We start from the raw sequence: 22,539 nt of genomic DNA, 5'->3' as shown, positions 1-22,539 counted from the left end.
TATTTCTCTAGAAAAAAGAATTGATAGACTCATACTTCTAAAAAATGTACTCAGGTCTTCTTAAGCTTGTAATTATTTTGAAGGTATTATATTAAAGGTACTGTGTATGCTTAGGAGGCAACATAGTATCTGAAAACTGCATCTTTCCCATTGGGAATGAGTGATTATCATTCCTAGAGCCTTGCTGTGAGTGACATTTATGCTATACTTGAAAGAAGAGTAACAGTTATTTGGTGAAATGATGAGTGTTAAGGTGCAGAAAAATAATGAGAAATGTAGTGAATAAAGTCCCTTACTATACACTTAGTCATCAAGCCAGAAAATGGAATCTTTTTCTCTAAGCATCTCCAATCATCCTAAATCTCTAATGCAAGTTTGTTTTGTTTTGTTTTGTTTTTTTTTTTGACTGCTAAAACATAAGGCCTGTCCCAAGCACACCACCTGGGGGTACAGTGGATGACCAGTAAATATTTATTGAAATATTATACAAATAAATAAATGGATTGTGGGGGCTGATCAGTTGTTGCATGTATTCACATAATTTTCTGCATTGTCTATTGTAATCAATTTCTAACTGTATTTACTGTCTCCAATCTCATTTCTCTCTTGTAAATTATAAATGACCGGTATTCTATTTATAATACTTCAATGATTAAGATTCAATTATTCTGAAATGCTAGGACAATGTTATTTTGAGTAACTATTTTGAACATGTGGCATCAAAGAATGAGAGCTGTGTTTCCAGTAATCCCATTCCTTGAAATCTGTCTAGAGAATGCAATTTTTAAAAAGAGATTTATGCTTGAGTTAGGCACAATATAATTTATAATAGCTGAAATTAAGACAATGAAAGTATATGTATATTATGTTACCTTTATTTCAATGTATTCATTAAAAATCATATATAAATACTGTAGAATAACAGGTATGTTATGCCAGTCTAAGAAAAAATAATTTACAATATTGAAAAATTTTAATAGTTTTAATATATTTCAACATCTAAATAGTTTATAAAACAACTTAATATAGACTGTGTGGGGATGTGTGTGACTGGAAAGTCTAGAATATTGAAAATCAAACTATTAAGAATGTTTCATTTTTGAGGAGAGGAATTTGGAAAAGTATGTAGGTGTTCTATTCTTTGCCTTATGAATTTATACAGAATTATTTGACTTATGTTAAATAATATGTATCATTTCTATAAGTAGAATTACTTTTTACATGAGTTATTAATATATTTGAGATTCAAGTCCTTTGTCAAATATATTTGTTATAAATATTTTCATTAATTCTTTTACTTTTCAAATACATTTTATGATATTTGATAAATAAAAATTTTTAATTATTATAAAATCAGTTTTACTATTGTTTTTCTTTTGTTTTTATTATTTTTGGAGCCCTTCTAAGAAATCTTTGCCAACCCCATGTTATCAAGTTATGTTTTCTTCTAAAATTTAAAATGTATAAATATCAGGTGAGGGAAGGTCAAGGTTCCATTTTTTTTCCATGGCATTTTATTCTAAAATTTAAAATGTATAAATATCAGGTGAGGGAAGGTCAAGGTTCCATTTTTTTTCCATGGCATTACTGGAAACAAAGCTCTCATTCTTTGATGCCATTTTTTTTCATATATTTCTGAATATGTGGTTCAAGCACCATTTGTTTAAAACATCATTTTCCTCCCGTTAAATTGCTTTGGCAATTCTATTGAAAACTAATTGATGATAAAATTAGAAGTCTACATCTGAATTTACTATTTTTACTATTTTAGTACAGTGACTTATCTGTCCACATAATGCAAATACAAAACTGTTTGATTTTCATAGTATTATGGTAGGTCTGGTGTTCAAATGCACAAAATTTCCAATTTTCTTTGTTTTAAATATTATTTTTCTAATTCTGTGTCTGTTGCAAATTCTTGTGAAATTTACAATCAGCTTCCTATTTATTTTGTTTAAAATGTCTGTTAGAATTATTAGAGTCGCATTAAATCTGTAGATTGAGAGAACTAAAAATATTGAAAGCAGTATAATGCATATCATAATATATCAGTGAGCATAATATATTCCACCATTTCAATGTAGAGATTTTTTCCTTAATTGCTTTACTTTTTTATATTATTTAAGTATAATTTTTACTTTAAATTTCATAATCAAATTGTGTATCGCTGGTATGTAAAATAGATTCTTGTATGTGAATCTTGTACTTCACATCATTTAAACTTGCTTACTAGTCATAGTTTTGTTTTTTTAAAAAATTCTTAGGATAGTCTTAGGTTAATAATTATGTCATCTCTGAATATTGGCTTTTTTTTTTATTCTTTGTGAGCCTTTGCATCTTATTTCTTTTACTTGCCTTATTGTACTGGTAAAGAGCTCCTGTACAAAGTGGATATAAATGGTAACAATGGCAAGCTTGCCTGATATCTAATCTTACTCAGAAAGCATTCAGTGTTTTACTTTTATGTATAATTTATCTCTGGATTTTGTTTAAAACTTCTTTATCAGAGTAAGAATGTTTCCTTAAATTTGTAGTTTTCTGAGAAATTATATTAGAAAACTGGTATTCATCATTTTCACCCAAATTGCCTAATTTTAACACAGAAAGCTTAAAATGTTCCTTTTTTATTCAGCTGATCTAGAAGGATCTGTAGTAATATTCTATTTTTTATTTATGATATTGGTTATTTGTGTGATTTTTCTGATCATTTTTATTAAGAATATCAATTTTATGGGTTTTCTGAATAAGCAACTTTGGCTTTGAGTTTTTCCTTTTTTGCTTCCTTTCTACCTCATAGATTTTTGTTTTTCCCTTTTTCATTTCTTCTCTTCTACTTATTTTGATTTAATTTGCTTATCATCTTCTAACTTCTCAAGAAAAAAACTGAAATCACTAGTGTTTACTTTAAAAAAAAGATTAAATATGTAAATTTGTTCTTGCAGCATATAAACATTTAAAAAATATTTTATTTTCATTGTCACTCAGTTTGAAATACTAATTTATTTAATAGTTTATTTTTTTAGTCAAGTGTTACAAATGTATTGTTTAATTTTCTAATACAGTTGTCTTTTCTAGACATCTTATAGTTATTAATCCCTCAATTATTTTGTGGTCAGATAACCTACTTAGTAAATTTTAGTGTTTTCAAATATATGGAGACTTCTTTTATGACCTAGCAAAAGATATATAATAGTAAACTCAATACCTTTAGAAAAGAATGTATATTGTACGTATTAGATAATTTAAAAATAAGCTATATTTATCGATTAGGTCAATTTTTTATACTTTTATTAATATTTATACCTTCTTGCTGTTTTTGTCTAATATTTCTATCAATTACTAAAAAAGGTTGTAAAAAAATCACCTATCCAGATTGCAATTTGTGTCCTATGCAGATTGTAATTGTCCTATCCAGATTAAAATGTCTTCTTTTGTTATGTTAGTTTTAGTTCATCTATAATCATAAGCTGTTACTATTTGCATATGAATTTATAATATTTGAGTTTGTGTTTTATTGACACTTTTATTTTTGTGAACCTTCTTTATCTCTTATAGAACTCATATCAAGTCTATTTTATTTGCCATTAAAATAGTAATTACAGATTTTTTTATGGTTAGTGAATTAAGTATTTTTTCATTCCTTTACTTTAAACCTTTCTATGTGTTTTTAAAGATATGCTTCTTACACACATATCATAGTTATTCTTTTTATTCTCTATTCACCAAACTTCAAGAGTGTTTAGATTAGAATATTCATTTTCCTTTTGTTTAATGTAATATTATTCATTTCTTTTTAGATTTGAAATTATTCTTTTTATTGGCTCCCTGTCTCATTGTGATTTGTTTGTTGTGATGTCTCGTCAAAGTCCTTTCAGCCTCTGCCCATCAGTTGACTTCAAAGCCAGTGTCACTTATTTTATGTTTTTATTATGACAGCATCCTGCTTTCAGATGCCTCCCATCAGTTAAGATAGAATGAGATAAAAAGAACTACTGTGAGCATTATAGAATAGAAATTTATTAGCGAAATAAGACTCACACATTGGGGGATGAGCTAGGGAAATGAAAGTTCAGACTAGTGATTGGAAGGATAAGACAATCACTAACCAAAGCTAAGAAACAAAGGGGTTTAGATAAGGATATAGGCAGAATATTGAAGGTGGCAACTGTCTTCTTTTAGTTGTATATAATAAGGAAAGGAGGAGAGAACAGAGAAGAACTGTTCATTTAGTTCCAGCTTCTCCAGGCACCAATAGAACCTTTGGTTTTTTTGTTTTGTTTTGTTTTGAGACAAGAGTCTTACTCTGTCCCCAGGTTGGAGTTCAGTGGTGTGATCTCGGCTCACTGCAACCACTGCCTCCCGGGTTCAAGCAATTCCTCTGCCTCAGCCTCCTGAGTAGCTGGGATTACAGGTGTGTGCCATCATGCCAGGCTAATTTTTGTATTTTTAGTAGAGACAGAGTTTCACCATGTTGGCCTGGATGGTCTCCATCTCTTAACCTGCTCATCTGCCCGCCTGGGCCTCCCAAAATGCTGGGATTACAGGTGTAAGCCACTGTGCCTGGCCCTAGACTCTTTAAGTAAAAAATGGTCTTATAACAAAATAAAAAATTGAAATGTCTTCTCAGAGTCAAGACACAAATTATATGGGTTTAAGACATCTTTAAGCCTGTATTAGTCTGTTCTCATGCTGTTAATAAAGACATACCTGAGACTGGGTAATTATAAAGAAAGCTTTAATGACTCACAGTTCCACATGTCTGGGGAGGCCTCACAACCAAGGCAGAAGACAAGGAGGAGCAAGTCGCATTTTACATGGCAGCAGGCAAGAGGGAGCTCATGCAGGGGAACTCCCTTTATAAAACCATCAGATCTCATGAGACTTATTCACCACCACAAGAAAAGTATGGGGAAAACCATCCCCATGATTTAATAATCTCCACCTGGCCATGCCCTTTACACATGGGGATTATTAAAATTCAATGTGAAATTTGGGTGGGAACACACCCAAACCATATCAAAGTCCTCAGGGATAAAACTTCTAAGCTGGGCAAAATAGCTTATAATAATCCTAAGTCTATGCCTCTTGAAATCTTCTCTGCTGAATAAAAGGATTTCCATAAATCCTAATAGCGTCTTGCCTCTTTGGTCAAGACAGAGACAAGCTTATCTCAAGGAGATTTCAGAATGTGGTAGTTGTTTTCTACTGGAGTTTGTTATAATAAGGGTCAAGAAAGCCAACAATTAAAAAAAAAAATACAGTGGTCTAAAGTAAAAGAAACAAAAAAGTTCAAAATAAAAGGGATGTCTGAACCTTTAACCAACTATAGATAAGAAGTAGGTTTACAAAGCTGCTCAGCTTCGAAGCAGGGATGCTTCGAACACAAATGCCATGCTGATTCAGAGTGGAGCTAAGAGCTCAGAGGGAGGAGCCACTAGCCACAGTGAAACTGCCCGCAGGTAACCTCATCTTATTTCAGAAGAGCTACACGCCAGTGAGTGCTAAGTGCCCCGCAACCTTTCACCTCCAATTTTGTAAACAAAGTGTTTATTGTACTTCTCCTGTTCTTGTCTCACTGTTGTAGGTTGGGTAGGTGGGATGCAGATAACTTCAGTTCAGGGTCTCCAAGTCATATCCAAGATGCTTCATATGTACCTGAACCTGATTTCATTGATGAAATCCTAAACTTTAGCTCTGAAAGATGCCTAAAAGATTTTGTTTTGGGGGCCTTGGTAGATGAGAGGTTTGGGTATTTTGCATGTTGGAAATAATGAATTATTAGGGCCAGAAGAAAGAGTTTTAGTCTGCAAAGGTAGCCCGTGAAGAACCAAACCTTCTCATAGTCGTGATCATATGTAGCTTCTGTATATAATGAGACACCTGTAATCCCAGCTACTTGGGAGGCTGAGGCAGAAGAATTGCTTGAACCTGGGAGGCGGAGGTTGCAGTGAGCCGAGATTGTGCCACTGAACTCCAGCCTGGGGAGAAAGCAAGACACTGTCTCAAAATAACAACAAAAAAATGAAACAAAGAGTCCATTGGTGCCTAGAGAAGCTGGAACTAAATGAACAGTTAGTTCTTTTCTATTCTTACCTCCTTTCCTCATTATATATAACTACAAGAAAACAGTTGCCACAGTTAATATGGTCTGGCCTTATAATTGTTTTTAATAATAGTATTAAAAAAAAAAAAACACTTTTTAAATCAAAAGTTAATTTTTTAATTCATTTAAATCTTCTTTCCTTTTCCAAATCTTATGCCTGACCAGTAATTATATAGGCCTACAATGAGAAAGGAGGCATTATTTGTTCTTTTGCCCTTGTTTTTTCATCCCCTCCTCATACTTCATGTCTTCTTCCTCCTCGCCCTTCGTCTCTTCCTCCTCCTCTTCTTTCTTTCTTGTTCTTCTTTTTCTTTCTCCCTCTTGTTGTTGTTCTTGTTCTTCTACCCTTCCTCCTGCTCCTCTCCCTCTCCTTCTCCCCTTCTTCAGCTGCTTCTTCCTCTTGTTCAGCTGCTGCTGCATTTAAGATTAGAGTTTTGAGACGACCATATATTATCTAATTCTAGAGGCATTAGCTTTTTAGTTTCCATTAGGTAACTTTTGTAGTTCTCTTTTAAATCTTTAAATTTCTTCTTTGCTTTAGCTTGAGATGATAATGGCACCAATTTGGTCATTTCTCTTCAATTTTTCTAGGAATGTAACTACCATTATATTTTAAAATGTGATTTTTTTTCACTAATTTTCACTAGCTTTGAGACTTTAACCAAAATTATGAAGTAACAGCTGCACATCATTTTATATTACTTTTGTAATCTTAGAGTCCACTCCTCATAAAGGGGAATTACATAAAGAGCTCTTTCTTTTCTCAGTAACCGTATAGAGCAGGTGTAGGTTGCTCAAGCAGATATATTCATCGCAGATGACTCATAAGTGTGCCATAAAAGAGCAATGGAAAAACTTTTTTGGTTTTGGCATCTATTTATCAAAGACAGTAGTGTCAGAAAGACCAAAAGACATGTACATGGATTGTTGACTGCAGAATCAACAGTATGCAGAATCTAGAGTCCACTGCTTCATGATTGTCACTGCAGTGTCCTAACCATCTTGGGAATGTATTTTCTCCTATGATTCTTGTATTAGGGTTCTCTACAGGAAGAGGAATGTAAAGGGGAGTTTATTTAGTATTTACTCCCATGATCACAAGGTCCCACAATAGACTGTCTGCAATCTCAGGAGCAAGGAAGTCTATCCAAGTTCCAAAGCTGAAGAACTTGGAGTCTGATGTTCAAAGACAGGAAACATCAGCATGGGAGAAAGATGTAGGCTGGAAGGCTAAGCCAGTCTAGTCTTTACACATTTTTCAGTCTGAATTTTATTCTGACCATGCTGGCACCTGATTAGATTGAATACACACAGATTGAGGGTGGGTCTGCCTTTCCCAGCCCACTGACTTGAATGGTAATATCCTATGGCAACACCCTCCCAGACACACTCAGAATTAATACTTTGCATCCATCAATCCAATAAAATTGGCACTCAGTATTAACCATTACAATTCCCTTTCTTACAGACTTTGTTATTGATGGCTTTGAGCTTGAGTCTACAACTCTGAACCCTAAATATCATGTCTGCATTGCCCAGAATTGCAGAATTTTTAATATTACATTTAATATTTCCTTGTTCATACATTCTCTTAACTCATTTAAAGAATGTTAATTGTTGCAAATATTTCCAGTTTCTCTCAATACTTGACTGTGAGAAAAACTCCTCTTCAAATTTATTTAATCATAATTATCTTTAAAAATAGATCTTTGGGATAATGTCAATGGTACTGGTCAGAACTTAGGAACTAAAAAATCAAAATTGGAAGTGTCTGTCTTGAGGAATCCTTGAGAAGCACTGGATTTCCATCTGTGCAAAATTGTGTGCCACAAACACACAGGCAATAAACTTTTTCTATGTACAGCTAGTACTATAGGAATTCAGATTCTATACCTGGCCTGAAATGTAAGGCAAATAACTAGAACAGCTACATTTATTGTATACCTACTATGTGCCAAGAACAGTGTTAAGCATTTGACATGAATTACTCATTTGTTTCTCAAAATAAATTTGCAAAATTGATATTCCTAAAAATTAGATATATTCATTGCATGAAGAAACTATCATTGCAAAAACTATTTTGCACTCTTAGATAGGATATGCTTAAAGTTAAAAGCCAACCATACATTCTGACACTAAATTTAGTAATTTTTCATAATGTCAATTTGTTTACCAATTTATTTTAAAATAAAATCTATCTGATAAAAGAAAATGCAAGAGGCCAGGATAAAGGTAAATTTTACTTTGGACTTGGAGTCAGAAATTCAAGTTCCATTTTTTTTCCTCTGCAGTCAATGACACTTTGACCTTGGTTGGATCACAGATCATTGATTTTAAAACTATTTTTAATAGCCAAACACTTTCCTCACAAAGCCGGAAATCAATGAGTTATATGTTCAAAGTAGAATCTAAACCATTAAACTCCTAATGGGCCCTCCCTTATTAATGAACAGCAGATTTAGGAAAATCCCATGCACAAATACAGTTAGTATCCCTCTACATCCTCCACCTCCACCTCCTGTGCCCACGCCAAAGAGAGTCCAGATACTAGGAACTGATGTTTCCTGAAGCTCAGTTCTGGCAGGAACTTATCCAGTCTTTCACACATTCTTTATTTCTTTGGTCTTTCATGACTAATCCGTCTGATTCCAACGATTGTGTACACAGGGACACCTGCTCTTCATTCCTTTGTTCTCTTCTCTTATCATAGCTTTCTTAATTTGCTCAGTTGATTTCTCTTTCTTTTTATTTTGTGACTCTAATCATGGCTGCTTAGGGTGGACTTAGTGGTACAACTCCACTAAGGCGAAGGGAAGCTGTGCATTTTGAAGTGATGTAAGAGAGAGACAGTGCTTTCCACCTTCGAGAGCTTTCTAAAATTCCCACAAACTAGTTCAGAAGGAACATCTTTGAAAGTATTTTTCATCATCCTGATTAATCTTATTTCTCTTTAACCTCTAATACTTATGAAAATTAAAATTTTCAATTTTGTCATGGTTTTTCTCTTCTGTACTACAGCAGTAATTTAATAATTTTTCATTCCTAGTCTAAATACTATTTCAACTGTACTTAATGATAAGGAGGCATTCGTTAGAAGCCAAGAAACTAATCATTTATGTAGCAATGTTTATTTGAATGTGTTCCAGATTCTTTTCAACTATTTGATAAAAAAATGTAATGCAGTCTATCAGCATCTGAGAAAATATTCAATGACTTAAACATCACAAGATGAAATTCCTCCATTACCCTGACCTTTACTTGGGCAGCTCATTCAAATTCTCCATGTTTCAATTTTTTTTTCTCTATAAATCAAAGAAATTGCATTAGAATATAAGTTGTTTAGGTACCTTCTATTGAAAGAAAATATATGTCCTTTCCATCTACACAAACATGTAATTAAGAGGAATTTACATAAACATTAGAAACAATTTATAAAATACATCAGTCTTATAAGTATTGCTTCTTTCTTAAAACATTATTCCCTGAGATCAAGCATAAATATTCCTTCTGCCTCATATAAACCATTATGGAGATTACTTGAGGGTGACATTCAAAGAAGAACATTAGAAGACCTTTTTTCCAGAACTCACAACCCAATTTTGATGCATAATATGAGAGCTTCTAGAAAATGAGTTTTAATGTATCTCCATTTTAATTAATGACAATGCAGAAGTTAAATGGTTCTCCACAGAACTCCTAAAAAATAAATCATATTACTGAATATCATACAACCACTATAAAGCATGGCTAGAATGACCTACATATTTTAAATGACAGCCCATTGTTTTAAACCAGAATTTAAAAAACCTATTGGTGATATAGAGTCATTACATTCTCCAAGTTAATGTCACATGCTAGCACCAACATGTCCCCTGCCTTGTCATTTTTGCCAGTAAGAACAAATAAAGCTACCACTGGCTAATGCAGATAACAGCTTCTGTGTTGTTGTATATATTTCATTATTAATTTATTAGTCAACACACAGCAAAAACAAAAATGGATTTCCTGACTGTCATTGTTTACTAGATTTCTCTTCCACAGCAGTTGTCTTCCTCCAAAAATAATAGCTGGTTTTACCCCACACAGTTATTGGAAGTATCAAATTAGATAAAATATGTGAGGCACTGGTGAATACTTGCTAAACATTAGCCATTTTTTTACTATTTAAACTGAAGGACTAACACAAAGGACCAAGACTAAAGCATATGGTAGATGTAGAAAGGAATGAGAACCCAGGATGTTGAGCTTGCTCTGCTGCTAAGACTGTTTTCTCAATGCATTTAGGCCATGATAAGTAAATAAAGGAGAAATGAGATAGGATATATATACAATGAGTCATACTCCAGTATCCCTTGTACAGTTTGGAATCTGTAAGACAAAGACTGCTATTCAACAGACAACATAGATTTCAGTCAAATCTTCTTCACTAGTAGGTAAGTTCCACTTGAAATAAATATTGAACTTGAAGATGTTTTACTATCTCAGAGTCACTTTAATAAATCTGTGGTGTCTTCTGGAAGGTAGTTTATTTTCAAAGTGATAAATTTTAGTCAAGTAAGCTTAGTGAAAGAATTAGGGAAAATGCTTTTATTTGATTTTTTCTTTAAGGGATGACTCTTCTGTATTCATTAAACAAACATGTTTGAACCTTTGCCATATGTCAGACAGTGCAAGGTGATTCTTGTCTAGGGGTCATGTTACAGAATTTAGTGGTGTTCTCCTTGTTTCTAAACTTGCTTTGCCAACAAAACAAAATGAACATTGGTTAGGGTCAGGTTTCCTAGAGTCAGAGCTTAATAAGTTATTTATTTAGGAAACATCCACAGGAGGAGCCTGCAAGAGGGTAAAAAGGATAGGACAGGAAAGCCGGAAGGTTTTACACCAGCATCTCAGTCATTGGGTTTATGTCAAGCAAGGAGCGAGGAAAAGGTGTAACCTTTAAAACACTTCCAAGAAAGGTGGCTCGAGGTTAGCCAAGTGCTATTCTACCAGAAAGGGTGAAAGTGTGAACTGTTGTCAGTTAAAACACAGAAGCTGGAACATGAGTTTGCCAGCCCAATAAAGGAAACCTAAATGGGTCACAAACACCATCTGCTATAAGTGCTAAAGGACAGAGCTACTGATGGAACCCTAAGACAAGAACCATACGATATTCAGTGAAACAAAACAATAGTATATATGGTAGTTTTCTTCTAAAATTTACTTAATTTTGGAGAGGTAAGATTTGACCAAGAAACCGAGAAAGATGGACAAAGCCTGCAACGTGAAATAATATGTGCCAAAAATGTGTTAAATAGTTTACATGGATAAACTCACTTTATATTCCAACTGTCTATATGAGTTTCTTACTTTTACAGATGAGGAAACTGGAGGTTAGCAAGGTTAAATCACTCATCTGTGATATCACAACTTACTGTCATAAGTAGGATTCACCTCTATTGTTCTCTAAATACCTTGATTTTTATGTTTTGCTGTCTGTGCTTTAATTTCTCCATTTACAACAGGAGACACAGCAATTAGATTATATCTTCAGGAGAATGTATCTATTAATAGATGAAATATATTGCGGTCATGAGAATATCTCGAGTAACTTTATAAAAAAGACAGTTTCTAGGACCCTACTTAATACATTCAAAGATATTCTCTATGACTAGCTCCCCAGAAAAATGATTCAAATGTCAGGAACATTTCTAGTGCTCGATAATGTTTGCAAATTGATTAACTAGATTAAAGAATATATTTTAATACACCAACACCATTGGCTTCGGAACAAAGGGAGCTTATCCATCACAGTTAAAGTCAATGAAGCATTTTACAAAAGGGACCTAAAATGTTTATATTCAGGAAAATTTTTCATATGGCAGCCTAACAATTGTCCCAGAGTCTGGGATTTTTTTCTTTTGAGATGGAGTTTCGCTCTTGTTACCCAGGCTGGAGTGCAATGGTGCGATCTCGGCTCACTGCAACCTCCGCCTCCTGGGTTCAGGCAATTCTCCTGCCTCAGCCTTCTGAGTAGCTGGGATTACAGGCACACGCCACCATGCCCAGCTAATTTTTATATTTTTAGTAGAGACAGGGTTTCACCATGTTGACCAGGATGGTCTTGATCTGTTGACCTCATGATCCACCCACCTCGGCCTCCCAAAGTGCTGGGATTACAGGCTTGAGCCACCGTGCTCGGCCTGAGTCTGGGATCTTTAAGCAAACAAAGTGAAATATTTTTGAAATCATGTTGACAAGATGAAAACCGCCTTCTTCCAGGAAAGAAGATCAAGAAATGTGGAGAAGACATGGTGAACAAAGTTGAGGTAATCAAAAGTAATTCCCAGCAAAGCAAATTAAGTAAAGAGAAAGCGGCCCCAAGGATGTCTCAGAGTACATTGGACCAAAACTAAAAAAGAAAGAAAGAAAAAAGAAAAAAGAAGAAAAGTTGAAGTTCTCATGAGTACAGGCATGCAAGTCCTAGAAAGAATGTTGCTTAAGTCTTTATAGTTAAGTCTAATGAAGATAAAGAAACATTTAGATTTAGTGCTGAAAGCCATGATACTGTGTAAGCAACAAAATATGCAAAGATGAAGCAAGTATAAACAATAATTTCATTTAAAATTAGAACGATAAAGAGATTGAGGGGTATCAGCCATTCCTCACTGAAGTTTTCACTAGGATTTGAACTTAAAACAGAAGCAAACTGCTGATTAGTTTTAGCTGGATGCATATATCTACTAAAATTGATTGGACCAGATATGGTGGCTCACTCCTGAAATATCAACTCTTTGGGAGGCAGAAGTGGGAGGACTGCTTGAGCCTGGGAGTTCATAGACCAACTAGCACAACATGACAAAACTCTGCCTCTACAAAAAAAAAAAATACAAAAACTATATGAGTGTAGCCCTAGCTACTTGGGATGCTGAGGTGGGAGGATTGTTTGATCCCAAGAGGCAGAGTTGCAGTGAGCCAAGATTGTGCCACTGCCATCCAGCATGGGCAACAAAGTGAGGCCCTGTCTCAAAAGAAAGAATAAAATTCACTGGTTCAGTAAACTGGTAAGGGTTCTTTTTATAGGCTTTGTGTTAAAAAATTAACAATACTTTCCTACTATTAAAATATTAAAGGATCCTTTCAAACATTTAAAAAATCCATGTTGGCCAGGTGCGGTGGCTCAAGCCTGTAATCCCAGAACTTTGGGAGGCCGAGACGGGTGGATCACGAGGTCAAGAGATCGAGACCATCCTGGTCAACATGGTGAAACCCTGTCTCTACTAAAAATACAAAAAATTAGCTGGGCATGGTGGTGTGTGCCTGTAATCCCAGCTACTCAGGAGGCTGAGGCAGGACGATTGCCTGAAGACAGGAGGCGGAGGTTGCGGTGAGCCAAGATCGCGCCATTGCACTCCAGCCTGGGTAACAAAAGCAAAACTCCGTCTCAAAAAAAAAAAAAAAAAAATTAAGATTTTTGTCCCTAAAATTAGTATCACTAGTAATCAGTACAAATTTTATACTCTAACAAGGTGTATTACAGTATATACTTATAAACCTTGGATAAGCTCTAAGAAATCCTTTCACAAAATGAGGAAAGAAAGAAAGAGAACTTGAAGGAAAGAAAGGAGAGAGGGAGAAAGGAAGGAAATGGAAAGAAAGCAAAAGAATATACTACTACTAAGCTAAACATCATATGTGTAATGTCCTAGAAATTTTATCCTGGGCAAATACTCAAACTAAATGAGTGTCTGTATCCACCAAAAGATGTTTTCAAGAATATATGTAGCCATATTTTTTAATAACAGCCAAACACTAGGAAAAAAAATAAACCTAAATATCCACCAATCATCAGTATTCTAAGGAAACACACTACTACAAATCGAACACCAAACTGCTGCTTTTTGTAAGAAAATTAATTATCACTGGCATCATATAGCATGAGGAACTTAAACTATAATAAATAAATAATACATAAAAATAAGTCTTATTTATAAATTATTTTCTTGATCCTGAGACTTCTTAGAGCAAAGTTATTAAGTACTTAATTTTTGAAAATTATGACAAATACAGCAGTCATTAATGAAGTTTATTGGGAAAGACCAGAAGGAAAAGTTAATATTAAGCTCACTATCCCCACAAGCTTACAAATGTCTTACATGAAGATTCAACTAAATGCAGGTGTGATCAATCTAGAATGCAGTGTACTACAGAACAGTAATTTCTTTGAAAGGGCCACACCCAGTTAAGAACAAGATGAAAGGACTAAACAGAAATTGTTGATTCCCAAATCATGATGTGGTATGAGACTTAAAGTCAACCTGTATATAATTGAAGGGAATATAACTTATGTTATAGTTCCTTTAACATCTTCTACTGGCCATCAGAATCACCTGAAATCTCAAATTATGACCTTACTTGAAAGGGTTCAGCCCATCAAATACATACTTATCAAGCACCTACAGTTTACCAAGAATTTTGTTTGGTGTATAATGAAAAAATAAAGGACGTATTCTATTCTTAAAGAAAATGCCGCTCTAATATTGACAGACCTTCTCCTTGGCTAAATTTTAAACAGGCTCCTTTGAGTGCTTTTAGGCTAGACCCTGACATTGTCTTCATTCTGTCTTTGACTTGTGTAGCCCAGTCTTAGCAAGAAACCTACAAAGTCAGTTTATCCAGAGTCTCCCACCTTTGATATCTAATCACCTTCAATATCTGCTTGAATTTCTTATTCCCCACCTTCGCTATCAGCCTAGTCTATCTTCAGCAAGATTCCTGCTAAGTGAACTTAGTGAGAATATGCCTACCTTTGATATATGTTTTTCGTAATTTTCTATCAACTGACTTCTTCATTCTGCTCATTGGATATAAATCCCCAGCAATCTTTGCTGTATTCAAAGTTGAGCCCACTGTCTCTTTCTTTTTGCAATAGTATTGGATAAGGTCTTGCTTATCATTTTAACAAGTCTCAGAATAATTCTTTTAATAATGGAAAAGCCAGATTTACATGAAAGTATAAAATGTTATAATAATTATAATATTATTTATAATGATGCAATATAATGAAAAACAGGCTAACATGTAAGACACAAAACTAATATCTAGAAGTGAATGTAATCTTTACCTCTGTTTGGTCAGCTGTTGGTATAGAACAGAGGAAGAAACATCTGAACAAATATTGATGGATAAGATGCATTTGCCAAATAAAAGAAGAGAAAAAAATCTAGAAAAAAGCAATTATATTAAGGAGGCATGGATAAATATGTAGCATTCATGGAACTAAATATAGTTCATTATCAATTAAGTGTTAATATCATCATGGAAAACTAGATTAAACATCCTCCAACAGAACATGGACTATGATTTACAAATAAAGGCAAATTATTGGGGGTATCAAGTAGGAATGGAAGTGATGGGATCATATTTTAATGTTTGGTACATTTTTCCAGAAACTTTGTTGACAATTATTTGAGTGGATAATACAGGAGACCAGTAGATAACATAGGAAGTTTTTAGAAAAATATAACTATAAATATTACTAAGTAACAATTTATTGTTACTCACTGTGGAAATAGAAATGATAAGTAATGAATTTATAACAAATTTAGAAATTAATATAAGTAACATTTATTCATTTAATTAGCTATTGAACCAGGGAGCAAAGATTTGGGAAAAGGCCAGGGGCACCAATGACTCCCAATTTGTGAGATTTATGATGCCATCAACTAAATTGACAGGTACAGATTTTTTAAATGTAAGTTTCAAAAAGATAGTGAATGGTTATGGAAAATTTAGGTGGACATTCTACAGAAGTAAAAATCTTTGATGATGATAATGATGATCATCATGGTGACTATGATCAGGATACCATTGAATTGTTTGCATTTGTCATTTCCAAGTTTGTGTCAAATGCCTTACACACGTCAATCTATTGTAATTAATTATTAAATTATTTACTACATTAATTGAATTGGTCTTTCCATTTTGCAAAGGTGGAAACTGAGGCATAAGAAAATTAAATGACTTGACCAAAGCTACAAAACTAGTAAGAAACACAATCTAAGATAAAAGAATTTAAATTTCATGAAGCTTCATAGATGCAAGAGAAGAGTCAGCATCATGAAAAGAGAGTAGTCATAAGATGATAAAGCATGTCAAAATAAATTGCCTGGTTGGGAAAAATATAGAGTCAAGGTAATCTTGTCTGAAACCAGATCGCCTAAACCAGAACTGAGCTCACACTTCTTTTACATTTAGATATATTTTTATCAAGTCTGAAAACCTCAATAATTCTTAAATGCTTAACCTCACACAACTCACTTATTTGCATTGCCTCTTTTATTTTCATGCCTGAAATGAGTTAGTTTACATGCTGATTATTGAACTTCCTCTGCAATCTTAAATGTTAGAATTCAGAATAAGAAGCTTGCAAAAATATTCTTACCCTAAATTAATTTTCGAGTTCATTGATAATCTTGCAGGGAAATGTGGAGTTGTAATGACTGAATATGCAGAAATTTTTTTGCCCTAAATTCAGAAATACTTTTTAAAGTGATATAAAATAAATATGTTTAAATATACTTTTTAAAGTGATATAAAATAAATATGTTCAGGGACATGGATGAATCTGGAAAACATCATCCTCAGCAAACTGACACAAGAGCAGAAAATGAAACACCGCATATTCTCACTCATAGGTGGGTGATGAAAAATGAGAACACATGGACACAGAAAGGGGAGTACTAAACACTGGGGTCTATTGGGGGGAAAAGGGGAGGGCCAGTGGGAGGGGGAGGTTGGGAGGGATAGCCTGGGGAGAAATGCCAAATGTGGGTGAAGGGGAGAAGAAAAGCAAAGCACACTGCCATGTGTGTACCTACGCAACTGTCTTGCATGCTCTGCTCATGTATTCCAAAACCTATAATCCAATAAAAAATTAAAAAAAAAAAAAAAAAAGAAAACAAAAAAAACCAAACAAAATAAATAAATAAATAAATATGTTCTTCTCTCTTAATATACCTACAGATCAGATGGTAAATTATCACAATGATCCAATTAAAAGCTAATTTCCCCCCATACAACTGTATTTGTGATAGTTTTTTTTATCATAATTACTTTGAATAATTTCAAAGCCAATAAACATGAATTGAGATTTGGTTAACAATTATGCAATACCATTTCATTTAATTTCACTATTTCAAGCCAAATTCAAAATAATCTCTGTTAGAACAAGTCATGTTTTGCAGGATTCTTCTAGGGGACTATATTGAATTCTTTACTTTAGGAACTCAGCAAGGAACTGTTCTGTCATTTAGGTAAGATACTTATAAGAGTAGCAGCAATTGGACCAGTGGGAATAAATTACATAACTGAAAATGACTAGGCTATGTCAACCAGCTCCTAAGGATATCTGGCTACCAGAAAATCTCAGTGTTATTGCTATCAATTCTAAGACAGCAGTTAACAATTCCAAAAGGTTTATCCAAAAGAATCATTTTTAAAATTTACTTATTTTAGATTAAATCAAATGGGATCTTTAAAGAATAGTTGCCTATTTATTAACAATAAGGATAAAGAATCCTTTTACCTTGTTGTTTGCTTTAAGTTTTTTTTATGATTCCCCTATGGCAATACAGTGTTGTTCACTTTAAGAAATTAATATAAAAATTTTTATTTGAATTTCAGCTCTGTGTCTGATTTGAAGTGGGCACTTTTGGTCTTCCTTTCATAACTTTTGTAATGTGAAGAAATTCATGTGACATCAATATATGAAACTATATTGTACTAACATCCTATGTCCTTCAATATAGTCCATGTGATTTTCAAAAGTTAATATCTTTTCTTGGAAAAAGCAACCACCATCTCCTAGGTGGATTGAGTACTTCAAATGGTTATTAAAAGTTAAAGAAAATTTTATATCCCATTTCAACTGACAGATCAAAGTATAATTTTCAGTCAAATGGCTCAGCATATAAAATAAAGGGTTACATAGAATTTTAGGACTATATAGATTCTCAACTATCACTTATACCAAACTTCCATTTTTGGTACTCAGAAACTTAGGCCAGGAGAAGAGAAGGAAGCAGCCCACAGTGACAGGAGGGTAATGGCAGAACTGAGACTCAAATTCAAGTTTCTACCCTCCAACCCCAGTGCTCATTTCCATTGTACTCTACTTCTCCAAAATATATGGCTATAGCAAAATTTGGATGAGAATAAATAGAATTTCTAATTTTGGACTTACTAGGTCAATATTGTTCTAAAAACATAATGTGTTTATTCATGTTGACTACTTGGCCTATTCAACTATATATTATGCCAGGCAAGTAGTAGTATGCCTCTTATCTATCCCTAAGTTTGCTTCTTACTATTCAATAAAACTAGAAGGGATTGGGCTGGGCGCGGTGGCTCACACCTGTAATCCCAGCACTTTGGGAGGCCGAGGCGGGTGGATCACGAGGTCAAGAGATTGAGACCATCCTGGTCAACATGGTGAAACCCCGTCTCTACTAAAAATACAAAAAATTAGCTGGGCATGGTGGCGCGTGCCTGTAATCCCAGCTACTCGGGAGGCTGAGGCAGGAGAATTGCCTGAACCCAGGAGGCGGAGGTTGCGGTGAGCCGAGATCGCACCATTGCACTCCAGCCTGGGTAACAAGAGCGAAACTCCGTCTCAAAAAAAAAACTAGAAGGGATTTTACACAACCTGGGAGGGCAATTAATGGAAGACCTTGTTGGTCACCATGGCAACTTATCCTGTAGCACCTCTCCTGAGTTCCTGTAGTTGACTCTTATTCAGCCCAAAGCAAATATTTGAACATTGGACATGAGCTTCAGCTAATCCCCCATTCCTTGGGTTCATGCATCACTAGAGCATTTGTCTAACTGTTATATGTGCATGAATGCTAAGGAGTCTTCTGAGAAATCATTAAAGCTCAGGGAAGAACGCATCCTATTTGATTAAATAGGAAAGTTTTAGTCAACAGGGAAGAGAGTCCATTCTGAGTACAGTTTCGTTTCTTTCACTAATATTTGTCTCCCAGAATAGGCTAGCCCCTAATGGATGCATGTCTTGGTTCTACAAACCGTAGGAAGTCTGTAGATAAAAATGAAAAGAGGTTGTTCACTGAAAATTCTGCAAAATATTAAGCCATTAGATGATGGTGATTATTGACTAATATTAAGTAAAGCAAAAGGAATGCTAGGATTCACTTTGTGATGAGTAATCATTGAGTTTTTCATGCTGAGAGCATGCTGCCTCCGCTGTGTGAGATGATGTTGCTGCCCAGAGAACAAAGCAGTAATCAGTGAACTTAGGGCAGGAAACAGTGTGAAGTCACAGTTACTCAGCAGGATAAGAATTGTTTGTAAGGATGTGAGGACCCTCAGAAAATAGTTAAGAATATCCCAGACATACAAAAGATATAGAGATAATCCTATGGTGTACTGAAATCTTGCATGAAAAAGTATGTTTGATGTATTAAATTATTACTAAAAATGTGACCTCGTTAGCTGGAAAGATTAAAAAGAAAAACTTAGGTTTCATTTGCGAACATTATGGATACAACGATATTCCTATCTTCTAAAATCTATTGAATCTTACATCCGGTGTCTTCATCCAAATCATTTGGTACCGTAGATAAACAGGTACACATACAAATTAAATAGCAGAAAGGAAGAGGTGTAAAGAAAGAAAATTCCTTTGGAATCTACAAACATTTGACGTCAGTCTTGTGACTGTAAGCCTATTACATTGCCATATGGGAGACAAGCTATCCAACAATTCATTCACACATACAGATTCTGACATCATGTTAAACTTTGCAATCACAATCACAATCACAACAGCTTATAAAAACGAGATGTATAATACAGAATTTCCTTCCCCTTCAAATAAAAATTATTTCATAACTGTATGTATCAGTTGATACCTTGGCTGTTTGATCCCACCCTTCTTGCTTTGAAGATCTAGTAGAGTAACCTGGTGAAAAATACATATATTTCTCAAATCTTAAAGGCAATGTAGAGTGAGAGCAGCAATACCTAACAAGGTATCCCATTTAAATGTTTTACTTTTATATAAAAATTTTAAAAGGCAAACTAAAATTTATTTCTACAGTGTTTACATAATTACCAAAACTATAAAGAAAAGCAAATTTAACAGAGTGGCTATCTGTGGTAGGGAAGAGGGTACTTACCATGGGTAGAAGGCTTGTGAAATGTTAGAAAGGTCATTTTTCTTGACCACTATAATTAGCTGTTAAATGTAAAACATTTTTATATATTTTCCTGTAGATGTGCTTTATTTCATAATAAAAACAGCTAAAAATATTTACCATTCATTTTCTCTAGCATAATAAAATAGTTTTGGTTTTGATACAGACAGTATCCTACAGTTAGACAATAGCTCTTATAAGATGCTAAAGCTGAATAGTGTTCTTGGCAAAGTTTGTCCATTCTCTTGTTTCTTGCTTTTGTGTTTGTATAATATGGAAAATTAGTCTTTTTTAGAAAAGTTACAGAATGACTACTCATGCCCAAGTATCTTACAAAGATTTTTATAAAATACCTCTTTAATTTTTAAAATCACAATACTGCTACTGTAATCACTGCCAATGACAGCAGGACTGATTTGGGCTGAAACAAATCTTAGAGATGGGCTCCAAGGTGCATTTTATGTGTGTCACCTTCATCTGAATGGAAATCTCAGTGTTTTTGTCAAATGTCTAAATTATTAGAGCATTCCTCAGAGATTGGCTGATAGGGTTTCCCTAGCGTTTAACTATCTGATATTTCAAATCAATCGCTATGATATTGGACCCTGCTGCTTCTTCCTTGACAGGCTTTGACTCTCTTCTGTCAGTCAGATTTGAGTTTAATTAATTCTCTGGATAGTCCATCTGGCGTAGATTACTCTCTGGAGAGCTAGCTCTTACTCTCTGACTTACACTCCTTGCTGTAGCCTCTCTGGCAACATCTCTTTGCCTAGAGGTAGGAATCCCTTCAAGGAAGCATGAAGGCAGGCTACCTGTATAATTTACTGTCATAAAAAGGGATCTTATCCAAGAGAGTATGACAGACAACTTCTCTCTTCCCAACAGTCACTCAACCTTTTTGACTCTCCCAATAAATGATAGAAAATGGCTTTTTTACCCTTAAGGCTATATGTCCTCCCAACTCTAATGCCAGTAACCATCAGTTTTTCATTCTCAGGTATGCAACCAAAGCCCTAACTGTGATGTTCAGATAAGCTGAGTCACAGAGTTCAAACAAGTCCATAGAGTACACCACTGTGAATGTGTGCACAAAGGTTTTATAAAAAAATAATATATAGGATGAGAGAGTAGCTATTGCCCGCTGACTTAGTATTGAACTCTGGCTCTAACATTTACTAGCTATTATGTTTAGAACACCTACTTCTTGGGATAGGTACATTTATATTGAGCATAGGGCATTGTGTATAATAAATACTCAATGATGGTAAAGTAGTATGCTATTCTTACAGCCACACTTTTAATTTTAAATCTTATGCAAACTGTGAGCAATAATTTTATTTTTATAATAAACCCATGTATAATGTGTTAGATAAGACCCAGAGCCATAAGAAATGTTAACTTCAATTAGGCAGACTCTAACAAACTCTAAAGAAAGTTACCTCATCATTGTGTCCAAACAGACCTGGGTAATTTTCTTTCCCCATTTTATCATCAGTCTCTTAAACTCACTAGCTTTCTAACAAATTCAAGCCCCTTGAAATTTCTGTTACTCCAGCAACTGTACTCTAAGAGGAAAGAATTCTTTGTACCTTGCTCAAGCTCTTAAGCCAAACTCTCCCACACTCTGTCTAATCCCTTCAGAGCACGCTCTTAGATAAGATTTATTTAGTTACTTTAACTAGCTCATCCATGCAAGTGGGTCCTGTGTATCTATATAGTTTTTCAAAAACCTTTCTAAGTAGCTTATATTTTAACAGCAATGAATAAGACAGCATATGGCAAAAATAAAACAAAAACCCCCATTTAAATTATTATCATACATTTAAATAATAGGCTATTAGTGAACAAAAGAGAAAATAGAAATAAAGCCAGTTTGCCACAAAAGGGAAATAACAAACAAACAAAAGCAAATGATATAGGGTCTGGAGATAAAATAAAATAAAAGATAACTGCTCAGAATAATTGGCCATTAAACTTTTACTTCTAGCAAATTACAGTTTAATCATTTCTGAAAGAAAAATAAATATGTAAGATGATAAGTATTTTACATGCAAAAGACTTTTATTACTCTTTTCAAAAGATTTTATGAAATTAAAAAAATTTCGGTAAAAATTGCAGGAGATTTGATAGTCGAGACTCTTTGGAAATGCCTGTCAAAAGAATCCTGATGTTTTCTGAGAGACCAGAATTATGGAATCAATAAATCTTTCTATTCAACAAAACTAAGAAGAATGCATTATT

The sequence above is a fragment of the Callithrix jacchus genome, chromosome 12 (assembly GCF_049354715.1).
Source record: "Callithrix jacchus isolate 240 chromosome 12, calJac240_pri, whole genome shotgun sequence".
Classification (NCBI taxonomy): Eukaryota; Metazoa; Chordata; class Mammalia; order Primates; family Cebidae; genus Callithrix; species Callithrix jacchus.
This window is presented reverse-complemented; position numbering follows the sequence as displayed.